The following is a 12,511-nucleotide window of genomic DNA, read 5'->3' on the forward strand; positions in this document are numbered from 1 at the left end:
AAAAATAATTATAGGGTGGCTAATGCCAAAGAAAGGATGACTGAAGCCACCCTTAAGTAGGTCTAACGACGCTTATGGACTGTTGGTTAGCGAAATTGTATGCTGAGCTTTATGGGGAGATCCAGTGGATTGCATGAGCTGATACTACAGCTTCACTCAGGTATGTCCATGATGAGCAAACATGACATGACAGTGGGGAGGAAAAACTCCCAGTTGGGAAGAAACCTCCAGGAGAACCAGCCTCAACATGGCGGTCTTCTGCCGGACCAGTTGAGACCAGACAGGGAATGCAGTAAGTAGTAGAGTCTGGGAGGAATGACACTATGATCAATCTTTAGCTATGATGGTGGAGGAGGGGCTGGAGGTGGGTTAAATTGGTGTCATCTGAATGAAGTCACACAGCGTATCCGCTGCCTGCGCACAGGAGCAGACAAGTGCGTATCGGAGGCCTTTTAAGATGAACTTTGGATGCAGATTGGCTTTCATGGAGGTGTGGTTCAAAGCTTATTGGCTGTGACACAGTTGGATATAGGAGAGCAATCAGTTTCTTCAGTTGAACGTCCGCCAAGGCTCCATGTTATTTAAACATGGCTGAAAACCAGAAAACTGGGAGATAATGTGCAGACTCCATGTAGAAGGAGCCAAAACTAAAACCAGTAGTTTAGGTGACACAAACCTGGATCCAGCAAATTTTATTATTTAGATATGACTATATCAGAAGCATTCAAATGCAATCTATGAACACATTTCAACACCAGTTCAAGGTAATAAATTATTTCACTAAAGGCTGTTAAAGTAATTGAGTTATTCACAGACAGGAAAGTTTGAATGGTTTCTGAAAAAAACTATTTTATTGAAAGCTATGGCAGAATAATTTAAACCACCATCAGAAACATAGATGAAGATGTAAAGCTTAAAAAACAAAGAAAAGAAAGTCAATGCATGAGTAATTAGTAATATTATGTTTTTGAAAGTAAAAAATACGACAAAACTCAACATTAATAGGTTATTTTCTTTAAAGTTTTTTAATTTTGAAAGGTTTGACTTTAACGTACACAATAAGCAAACAAAATGAGTGATTCGTTAAAGAACATTTTCTGCAAGCTTTGCTGGTAAAACCATCTTTATAATCATTTATCGAGCTCTCGCAATATTCTTTTCATGGTACATAATTATGTTAAATGAAATGCACCTAACAAAACTGAACATTTACCTGTAATGATGTTACAACCAGATACATTTCTCACATAAGAAATGAAACAAATGAACAAATGAAATATATTGAAAATAAACCAGCAGGAAAAGTTTAAGGCCCACATGGTATTCAGACAAAATTCTATTAGCATTTTGTCCTAAAACATAACTTTCTAAGTTACTGACGTGGCTGTCCTTTAGCCAAGTTTTCCAAGTGATAAGGAAACCCACCATAACAACTCACTCTAATATTTGTTGCCATCAAAGGCCGACCCTTGTAGTTACAATTAGGATATAAGCTTCCTCTAACTAGTGTACAGTCAACAATAGGAAACCAAGAGTGACTTGTTGCTGAAGGGGAACCTGTGTTACAGATCGTTCTTAACTGATCATTTAGGTCAATGATAAAGGTATTTTCCCACTTGCAGTCACCAATTTGAGCATTGATTCTCTGCATCCCTCCATTGCAATGCCGTGCTAACATCTGAAAACGAACAACGTGCTTGTCAAAGAAGGTCAGCAAGTCTGCTGCAGGAAACAGCAACATATGGAAGGCAGCTGTGAGGATCTTCATGGTCAGCTGCTGAAAATTCATCACAAAGAAACCAATAAGAATCCCAAACATGTCAATTTTTCTCTGAACCTTTATATTTTCAAAGAGTAACTTACAGAGGTTGGTTGGCTGGTGTGTGTCCAGAGATCTGATCGTTATTAAAGGAGAATGAGCTAAAAATACAAAAAACAGGGAAAAGAATTGAAAAAAATTTCCCTATGTAACCGTTTTAATCAAATAGATGGAGACAAACCTCTTTCAACGTTATAAAATAGGTGTGTTATTTCCTCTCACCTGCTGTGTAGCTTGAATTTGAAAGCTTAGGTAGTTGTAGATTCAATCAGCTCAGGGAGTCAGCACAGAGTCCTCACTTTTCACTTTAGTGAAGTTAAGGAACTGAAGCTCAAGCTGGGTTTCTGTCAGATTCTTTATATGCAGGTCTAAGATAGGGAAACGGTTCTGTTGCAATACTATCTGAGCCAAACAATTTTTAAGCAATGCCATTTACACAATATCCAAATTAGTCAGAATCTTTCAAAAACAGGTACTGATGAGGTCAGCACTGCGGAGAAAACGTAAGTATGAGATCTTTGCCTCAATGCTCTGCTTGTTTCAGTTGTTTATCAACAGCTAAAGGGATAACAGACATGTTTGTGTTTAGGAGTTTGCATACAGCCATCATGCTGTATGTGCCACATTGTGAGAGGATACCGTTGTTATACTTGGAGAAATAAACCAAACACTGACCATGAACAGATACACATTTTTCTCATCCATAAGCTTGATTTTCTTTACATAAACCACTGAACTGTCCATTGCACACAAGTAGGAAGCAATAGGTTGGGTTTGCTGGAGCTAAATGTTAAGGGGTTAGGGTTATTCTAATCATTTCAATACACCTTTTGACTTATACTGAGGGTGGGAAAAAACATTTTTTAAGCTTTTTTAGCAGATACCTTAGGGTTGGCGGTTAAAACTGACCAGTGTATCCAACCATTTTATGATAATAACCTTTTGTAAGAAAAAACAAAACAGTCTAACCTAAAGTATACAACCTTATTGCCCGTTATGTAAAATGAGCTTTCCTCTATTTACCACAGTTGTCTCTATAGGCTTCATTAGTTAGTTCATGAGAAAGCAATTCAGGGCAAAATTGTCCCGCTGTGCATGTGAATCTGTTCAAGATAGCATCTGTATTTATTCTAACTTTTTTTTTACCCCAAATGAAATTAGGCCTCTATAAAAAAAGACCAAAGCAGTCGCAGCAGCAGAATGAAGCGTGTTTTCCTTTTCTCCTGTGCACGAATACAACCCTGGTGTCTTTTTTTTTTTTTTTTTTTACATCTTTTAACTGCTTTTAGATATATTGATTGTCAAGCACAGGTTAGGGGGTAGAATTAGTGGCGGCACTACTCAAAGTCTATAGTAGGAGATTCCTCTGTCATAAAACAGGACAGATGGACCCAGTATTCAAGGGGAGGCAGTTAGTAGGAAAGATTAAAACGTTTTTTTGAAATAAACTTAACAGAACAGAAATTGCATTGTCTGCAGGAGGGAGGCGGGGCATCGCCCAATCACTGACATTTTTGGTTTAACAGTTCAGTTCAAACTCTACGAGGAAGGCAGGATCCACCTGATAGACTACCAACGTCATGCAGCCCTAAGAAGCCCAGAGTGTCCCCGATGCAGCAACCTTAGTAAACAGGCAGAACTCTGATCCAGGACATGGATACAGATGAGACAGGAATAGTTCTGGAATCCAGGAGTCTGCAGTCATGGGTTCCGATCCACACAGGAATGGACAGATCCAGGTTCCAGGATCTCACAGAGTGTGAAGGCAGGTTCAGAATGCGTCAAGCAACCTGCTCAGACAGAAATGCACAGATGTAGACAGGCAGAATCCAGCAGGAGTCCAAAGGTGGTTAGGGCGAACAGATCAGACGGGCTCAGACAGGACCAGTGGGTGAGAGGGAACAGAATTAGAAAATCAGACTCACTAAGGAAACGCTGAAACGCCCTCATCAATGTCTAGGGAATAAACCTGCCTTAAGAGACTGGCTTGAGAATAACCTCCTCACTGGAACGGGGACATGAAACTTGTAATAAACCAAACTAACAAAACAGAACCTAAAAACATCAAACAGGAAAAAAATCTAACAATGATCTGGCCGTAACAGCTGGGCTGAGCCGAATATAAAGCAGAACCAGTAGGTGGATGAGATGAGTGATAATTAGGAACCGGGCAGAGTTAAGCAGGTGAATGACAAAAAAAAATGAAAGTGAGTAATCAGGACAGATCATGACATTCTCAAAAACAATGGATAAAAAGGGGACCAGACTTTGACATATCTTTTTTCAGGACCTCAGAGAGTGAATCTTCTTTAAATCCCTACATCCCTTATCCCATGTGAGAAGGTGAAGTTGGACCTTTCCATCTCAATAAAATATCCTTCCTACCAATTAATGATGACAATTTCAGCGTTCTATGCTTATCACATGGTAGGGTCATGTTTACCAAGCCTCTGACCTTATTTAAGTGTGTGAATTTTGTAAAAACAAAAAACAAAAAGAGATGTGTCATAAATCAACAGTTAAATGAAAAAAAAAATGAAAAAGTTCATACTTGCTGATCACCCCTTATACCCCTGTGTAATTTCAAATTGTCACCAGAGAGGGCACACATCTGCGGAAACTGTGAAACTTGTGCCATTCACCTTTAAGACTAATAACACACCTTTAACACCAGAAGTCTGTTCGGAAAATTTTGGGCTGAGTCAAGCTTTTTGGCAAACTTGCTAACCATTTCAATTTCCGTGCACGATAAGGCAAAAATATACAAAGGCTTGGAATAAAAATGAGTGTGTCCCATCTGGCTAAAGTACTAGAACAATTTGACATAGCTTTGGAGTCAGTGGGTCACATGACCTGGAAGCTGTTCAAGAAATATCAAATATTTTTGTAATAATTTTTTTTTTTAAAATATAAAGGCTTAAAATGGAATAAAAATAAGAGTGCCCCATCAAGCTAATGTAGTAAAACAATTTCACAAAGAACTTGAGTTGGTGGGGTCACATGACCTGAAAGCTATTAAAGAAATATAATTTTTTTGTAATAAGAAACATTTTTAAACATTAACAAAGGCTTAAAATTTTATAAAAATGAGTGTGCCTCATCAGGCTAATGTAGTAAAAAAAATTCACAAAGAATTTGAGTCAGTAGGTCACATGATCTGGAAGCTAATGAAGAAAAGTCCCAACTTTTATCTTTGAAAATATCTTAAAAATTTAAATAACTAAAAACTTCATAAAAGCAAGTGTGCCTTACATATGTTATTTATTGGCTTGATTTTATATTAGTTTCGTCTCAGCTGGTCATAAGATAAGGAATTTATAGATTTTTGTTTCTTAAGAGTGCTTGATTCAAAGATTCGTTGATGGTCCCTAACTGCATCACCGCATGTGGGAGGAGAGAGCAGCTGGGAGACGCTTGCCAACATCAGAGTCCCTCAGTCGGATCAACCGTTAGCTAGATCCCCTTGACTCCACGGAGCTTGAAATATCCAACAACCAACTTCAAACCAACTTCACCGCAGAGATAACGGCTTGGTTCTGCTGCACTGTAGTCGACCAAAATCCTGTACGATTTTGAAATTCCCCCCGGACATTTTTTTAGGTTTGAAAAGTAGGACATGTCTGGGAAAAAGAGGACATCTGGTCACCATACGTCTGCTTCACAGACTAAAACTGGTAGTTGGTTCCACAGGAGAGGAGCCTGATACCTAAAATATCTGCCTCCCATTCTACTTTAAGAAATCAAAAATAACACCAAGAATTTGGACTTTATTATGGGAGATTTTAAAGAGTTTCAGAGTTTATAAGACTCTGGTCCAATACAAAACCTTCTGTTTTGTCTGCATTCAGAAGCAGTGAGTTAAGAGTCATCCAGGTTTTTTATGTCTTCCAGACATGTCTGTAATCTATGCAATGGATTAGATTCATCTGGATTTATAGACAGATATATCTGAGTATCATCAGCATAACAGTGGAATTTTATCCTGTGATGTCTAATAATTCTACTAATTGGGAGCATATATATGGTAAAGAGAACTGGCCCTAGCACCGATCCCTGTGGTACGCCACAGAGAGACCCTGGACCATGAGGAAGATTTACCATTAATGGGAACAAACTAAAATCTGTCAGATAAATACGATTTAAACCGGCCTATTGCTTCTAAATATGTAAAACAATGACTATCTATATAATAGAATAGAATAGAATAGAATTGAATAGAATAGAACTGTTAGGTTTGTGGAGGTTAGATAAAGATCCAAGGGCAGGGACGGAGGCAGCTGATGATTCAGAGATGGAAATGGCAAGAGCAGTACCAACCCACAGTGAACAGGCACAGGAATCACACCTTGGAACAGCACAGGAGATAATGAAGTAAGACGACAATAAGACAACGGAAACTAGCAAAAGGAGGTAGAAATATAAAAAACTTTGATTCAAATGGCTGTACTTCATTCCAAGTGAATTAGATGTATTATAAACAGAGATGGCAAAAGTACTCACTTTCCGTACTTGAGTTAAAGTACAGATACTTGTGTTAAAAAATACTCTGGTAAAAGTGGAAGTACTGATTAAACTTCTTTACTCAAGTAAAAGTAACAAAGTACAGGCTTGTAAATTTACTTAAAGTATAAAAGTAAAAGTAGAAACCACTTTTTTCATGCCGTTGCCTACATTTTAAATGGATGTCTGCCAATAGGACTAGATCTGCGTTGTGTTCATTTTCAATCATCTCGTCGTCCATACTACTATGCCAACGCCACCAAGCTGCAATGATTTGCCGCCAATGAATACCGCCGAATCTGTCGATTCATCTTGTAGTGGTGCGTCAAATGCAACGTAGATTCCCATCCAATTAGATTGAATTTGGTATTGATGACGTGAAAAATAATAACGGTAACTCCATTGAAATGATTCAAAACTAAAGTAGCGAGCCAATTTTTTAAAATGTAAGGAGTAGAAAGTACAGATATTTGTGTAAAAATGTAAGGAGTAGAAGTAAAAAGTCGCCATAAAAATAAGTAGTAAAGTAAAGTAAAAATATCAGAAAAATCTACTTGAGTACAGTAACGAAGTATTTGTACTTCGTTACTTCCCATCTCTGATTATAACTTATAGTTATAGTGAATCCAAGACAAAATCCTTTAAATAAATCAAAGGTTATTTAAGAACCATAAACCCCTGGAACACTAAAGAGAGCAAAGTTTAAATTTAATACAATAGAGAAGCTAAAAGGCTTCTCAAAGGAACTTTGATAGAAAGTTGAGACATAAATTAGCTTGTTATGTTATAATGGCAGGAGTCAAAATAACTTTTTTGTTTTTGAATCTTAGAATGCAAGCCAGTTTTAGAGCACAATGGTGGTACCACCAGGCTGTGGGGTTAAAGTGCATTGGACACGGTGCATAAAAAGTTTGGTAAACTGGACATGATGTCAAAACTACACAAATGACTAAATACAGCTATAAGTGATGTTGAGGAACTGCTCCATCTTCATTCTTGAAAATCCATGAACTAATGTAGTCTCATGCAAAGGAAAAAATATCCAAAACATTGTCTTAATGTTTGTGTTTTAACTAATATCAATAAGGCAAGATACATCCTGTCTGTTTTTTTTTTAACCCATTGGATCGTCAAAAACTTTATTATGAATGTTAGTGCATGTGAAACTTCTGCTTGTGTAATTTGTCACAACTTTACAGAAAAGAATTAACAAAAATAAAAGCATCGGAATCATTTCCTTTTTCTGGGAAAACATCAACTTTTACTTCCTCACAGTTTATCATTAAAATCTTACTTCTCATCTCATTAGTAATGCTTGTCAATTTTGTCAGAACACTGGCAAAGTTCCTTTTGCAAAAATGAGTTTAACAAACAAGTGAATCCAAACAGGCCCAAGTGAAGATTTCTACACTTAGGGGCTCATTTTCCCGTTCTGCTGCTTTAATATTATCTGGTAGGCAATTGCATCTAGTTTAGTGTTAAGTCAGAAAGAACATGATAAATGTTCCTTTTAGGAATGCCTTTGGGATTCTCCAAAATAAACTGATGGAATAGGATTTGTGTGTGTCTCCCCTAATCTGGGATAAGGGGAAAACATTGGATGGAAAACAGAGATGAAACAGGCCCGCAGATGAGATGCGGGCCTGCTTCCAGATCAGTTTGGTCTTTTGAAGCTTCATAGTCAGTCGGCAACCAAAAAATTCATTCAGACTTTGGGAATTGTATTTCTAAATGAAATGTAAATTAAATTTGACCAGTGGTGTCAAAAGTACACACATTTGTAACTTAAGTAGAAGTATAGATACTGCAGTTGAAGTATCAACTTGACCTCTTTACTCAAGTAAAAGTGAAAAAGTATGTGCTCCAAAAACTACTTACAGTATAAAAGTATAAAGTAACCTTTAAAAAAAAAACAGCCAGATTGTCATGATGCGTGGTTGGTTTGCTAGCCCAAGATGCAGAACTCACAGACTCAGAGGCAGGATTAAAGTCCAATGTTTATTTGGATCAGCACAGGGTTCTGCCCTGGAAGGCAGAGGAGACAGAGCACAGGTTAAACTCAGGGAAAAATAAACAAACTGAAACTCACAGGTTTGCAGACTCAGATAGGCAGGTTTAAACAGGCAAGAGACTCTGGTTTGCTTCCATGGCAAGGACAATGACCACGATCCGGCTCAGAGTGAAGCTTTCAAACAGTTTATATAGTGAGAGGTTAATCAGCAGAGCTGATTGGAATCAGCTGAGTGCTGAGAACCAGCTCCCAGGAGGATCCACAGCGCCCTCTGGTGGGCAACCTCTGGATCCCAACAGGAAAAGAAGCCCACAGGAAGGGATCCAAAACAGCCCTCTGGAGGGCAAACCTTTGGATCCCAACACAGATGCCATTATATGAATTGAAAGCTACATTTTTCAACTATTTCGAAAAATTCTTTGAGCTAGGGCCAAGGATGAGGGAGGTCTTGTTGGTCTCCATCTCCCGATACGCTCCCTCCTGAGTCTGACCTTTCAGACATTTCAACTTCTTTTTCTGAATCAAACACTGTAGCATGGCATAGACAATTCATGTTCTCAGTTTGAAGAACACCTGCTTGCTTCTGATGATTTCCTTTAGCTAACCAATGAGTGTTTGTGTTATATACAGGGGCAGAGCTACACGGGGGGCCAGGGGAGGCCATGGCCACCCTTAGCCAATCACTGGCCACCCCTACCATTTTACCCTCCAATACAGATGGTGGCAGCAGTAATACTCACAAGTGGAATGTTCTAACTTATTTAACATTTATGGTTTTCATATTTTAACAGTTTCTTGACAACAAAAACACTGTGGTTAATTATGCACATCAATATACTAACATTAAAGATGATAAATACAGAAATCATGCGCTTTTTGAAACGAGATTTTGTCTTATGGGATAAAGAGAAAATTATGTCTCTGCAAGTCATCTATGAGCCTTCTGTGAAATCAGAGATAAATAACCATTTTAATAATAAGTAATCCATTTAATGTAGATATTAGTACATGTAAATATGAATTTTATTCAGGACGACTGTTGATGGAAAGTAGGAAAGTAATGATAGTGAATAAGATGTTTGCTCCAGAAATCAAAAATGAAAGAATTTTGTCCACTACACGTTTAATTTAGACAGCATGGATGTTTAAACATATCTATCTATATTTTAGCAAAGGCTGTGGGAAATCATAGTTAATCTTTATTTAGAAAATATGGATGTTGTGGTTGTTTATTTTCCTTTTGGAGCAGTGTAGATTGACCTTGAGTTCTCGCACCTATCCTCTTTTTGCCACCCCCCCTGTGTACATTGGTTTTTCCCTGGCCACCCTTATTACATTTTTATAGCTACACCTCTGGTTATATGACTCATCCAATTACACTAGTTTTCCGTAGATGTGGATGGCGCACATGATGTGAAATAAATATTTATAAGCCAAGAGTAACGAGTAACGTTTGTTTTCAAAATATAAAGAATAGAAAGTACAGATAGTTGTGTGAAAATGTAATGTGTAGAAGTCAGAAGTAGGAAGAAAGATAAGTAATGGAGTAAAGTATGGATACCTAAAAAGTGCACTTAAGTAAGGTAAAAAAGTATTTGTACTTTTTTACTTGAAGCCTCTGAATTTTACAATATCCGATAAGGAACTCTGACAAGCAGCAGTAGGGTCATTTGTCTTGTTACACCATGTAGATAAGATGTTGTCCAACAATAACTCTGATTTAAAAAGGGTTTGAAACAAGAAACTGGATATATATAGTCAGCAGCAGTACACTGTTTGAAAACCACTTTCCCCAAACTCTTCAATAGGCTTGGCTTATACATTATAGCTAATCAATACAGCTAATCATTACACTACACTCAGTTATTCCCCAATTCACGCAAATGTTCACGGTTGCAAGCTACTGCTTATATCTGAACCTTCTCTTTAACTCACCCTATGAACTCCACATTCACAGCCACATTGTTACATCCCCAAGATGGATGTAATTTTGTTTTTGCACCAAAGTAACACCTTGCTCAGTTTTAGGCTCCGCCTTAAAGCCTTGATGCTGCTTCCTGAGTCTCAGCCCAATCAAGATCACCTGCAGACTATTTAAGGCCTGTGAAGCTGTACTTCAGGTGATGAAGCAGACTGAAGATGTTTTATTGTTATCTCCCTTTTATCTCCTCTTTCATTCATAATTTCTCCTTTTTTTTGTTTTTACTTTCCTGTTCTACTTACATTGCAGTGTCCATAAAATCTGTAATACTCCCTGCATGAATTATAATAAAGTGATAGCAGTACTGCTCCACTTGCAAAATCTGTTGGGCTCTCTTTTTGGCATAAAGACAATTGTTCTTATTGCAACATTGCCAGACAGGACACTGTTAAAAAATAAAATAAAAAATAAAATAAATAAATCCCCCATTAAAGAGGTTTCTAGAATTTACTTCTTTCATCTGCGCAATATTGCATAAATTAGAAATATCCTGTGCAGGATTGATGCTAAGAAACTAATCCATGCATTTGTTACTTCAAGGCTGGACTATTGTAATTCTTTACTATCAGGAAGTCCACAGTAGTAGTTGAAGGCCTTCATCTCATCCAAAATGCGACGGCGTTCCTATGAAAAATAAAAAGAGAGATCATATCTCTCCTATCCTGGCTTCCCTTCATTGGCTTCCTGTTAAATCCAGAATAGAATTTAAAATCATACTTCTCACATATAAAGCCTTAGATGGCCAAGCTCCATCTTATATCAGAGATAGGATTGTTCCTAACAGAGCACATCAATCTCAATCTGCAGGTTTACTAGTGGATCCTAGAATGTCTAAATGTAGAATGGGAGGCAGATATTTTAGTTATCAGGCTCCTCTCCTGTGGAGCCAACTACCAGTTTCAGTCCTAGAGGCAGACCCTCTTTCTACTTAGGCTTAAAACTTTCCTTTTTGATAAAGCTAATAGAGTGGCTTAGGCTATCCTGAGCTATCTCTATAGTTCTGCTTTTATAGGCTTAGACCGCTGGAGGGCATAGGGACCACTGTTTCATCATTCTGCTTCATTCTATCTCTATTCTTGCACTGTGCAAAGTCTGTTAGTTCAGTCTCTAAAGTTATGCTCTATCTGCTTTTTTTCATAGTAGCTTTGATTCGTCTGTTCCTGTTCTTGTTCCTGTGACACCATCGTGAAGAGAAATATCAGCTGTGCTGCTGCCATGAACACCTTTGTTTACAGATGTTGGAGAACGGCCTGTTTTTTTAGTGTTGTCTTGTCTCTGACTGTGACTGGCTAGATGTGCTTTCTTCATCCTCTGACATGGGAGTTGGCTCGGAGCTTTTCTGCCTGGCTGTGTGTTTGCTGGAAAATGGAAAAAGGAGACACATGTATTAGCTTATTAATCAACTCACAACAGATTATCGAATTTAAACGACGGTACAAGTTACGTAAGTTCAAAATGGAACTACCGGATGCAGTGTTAGCATTCAAGCTATTAGACACCGCGGGGCTAAACGTTAAAGACAAACAGCTAGCTCTTACCGCCTGTTCCACTGTATCTTTTGACAACATGAAATCGGCTTTGAAAACAATCTTCGGTGATAATGTCTATCCTCCACAAGAGGGGGACTCAGCCTTTTTCACCAAATACACAGGCAAGCGTGAACGGAGTTCAAACTCAGAGCAAAGCTCAAGAACAGCTGCAGGGACTAATCCACTTGACAAATACGGGAGAAGAACTAAATGTGCAATATGTCAGAGCACTTTTCACTGGGCAAAAGACTGCCCCAATAAAAGAGAACATGTGAAGCTAACAAATGTTGAGGGATCAAAAGACAACGTTGAGGAATGTAATATTACTCTGTTTTCAGACGAATCCACATCTGACACACAGATCTTCATGGTAGAAGCTTTGGGATCTGCTGTGATTGACACTGCCTGTACAAGAACTGTGTGTGGTGAAAAATGGCTTGCAGATTATGTAAGTGGATTGCCTCAGAGAGAATTAATGAAGATTAAAGATGAAAAAAGTGCAAGACCTTTCCGGTTTGGGGATGGAAAACTGGTGCAATCCACAAGAAAGGTGACTATTCCTGCAACAATAGGAAAAACTAAATGCAACATTGAGACAGAAGTAGTTCCAGCAGATATACCGATGCTTTTGAGCAAAACATCACTGAAGAGAGCGAGTGCTGTTTTAGACA

General features: G+C 38.1%; 1 long non-coding RNA gene across 1 annotated transcript; it reads right to left on the reverse strand.

Annotated features, from left to right (window-relative positions):
- Positions 1-1,039: 1,039 nt before the first annotated feature.
- On the reverse strand, positions 1,040-2,225 carry LOC107102430. Its single transcript, XR_001482126.1, has 3 exons — positions 2,042-2,225; positions 1,864-1,920; positions 1,040-1,777 (listed from the first exon to the last, which is right to left on the reverse strand). It is a non-coding gene; the product is annotated as an uncharacterized LOC107102430 (long non-coding RNA).
- Positions 2,226-12,511: the final 10,286 nt, after the last annotated feature.

Source organism: Cyprinodon variegatus, unplaced genomic scaffold (assembly GCF_000732505.1).
Source record: "Cyprinodon variegatus isolate N-32 unplaced genomic scaffold, C_variegatus-1.0 Scaffold1254, whole genome shotgun sequence".
Lineage (NCBI taxonomy): Eukaryota > Metazoa > Chordata > Actinopteri > Cyprinodontiformes > Cyprinodontidae > Cyprinodon > Cyprinodon variegatus.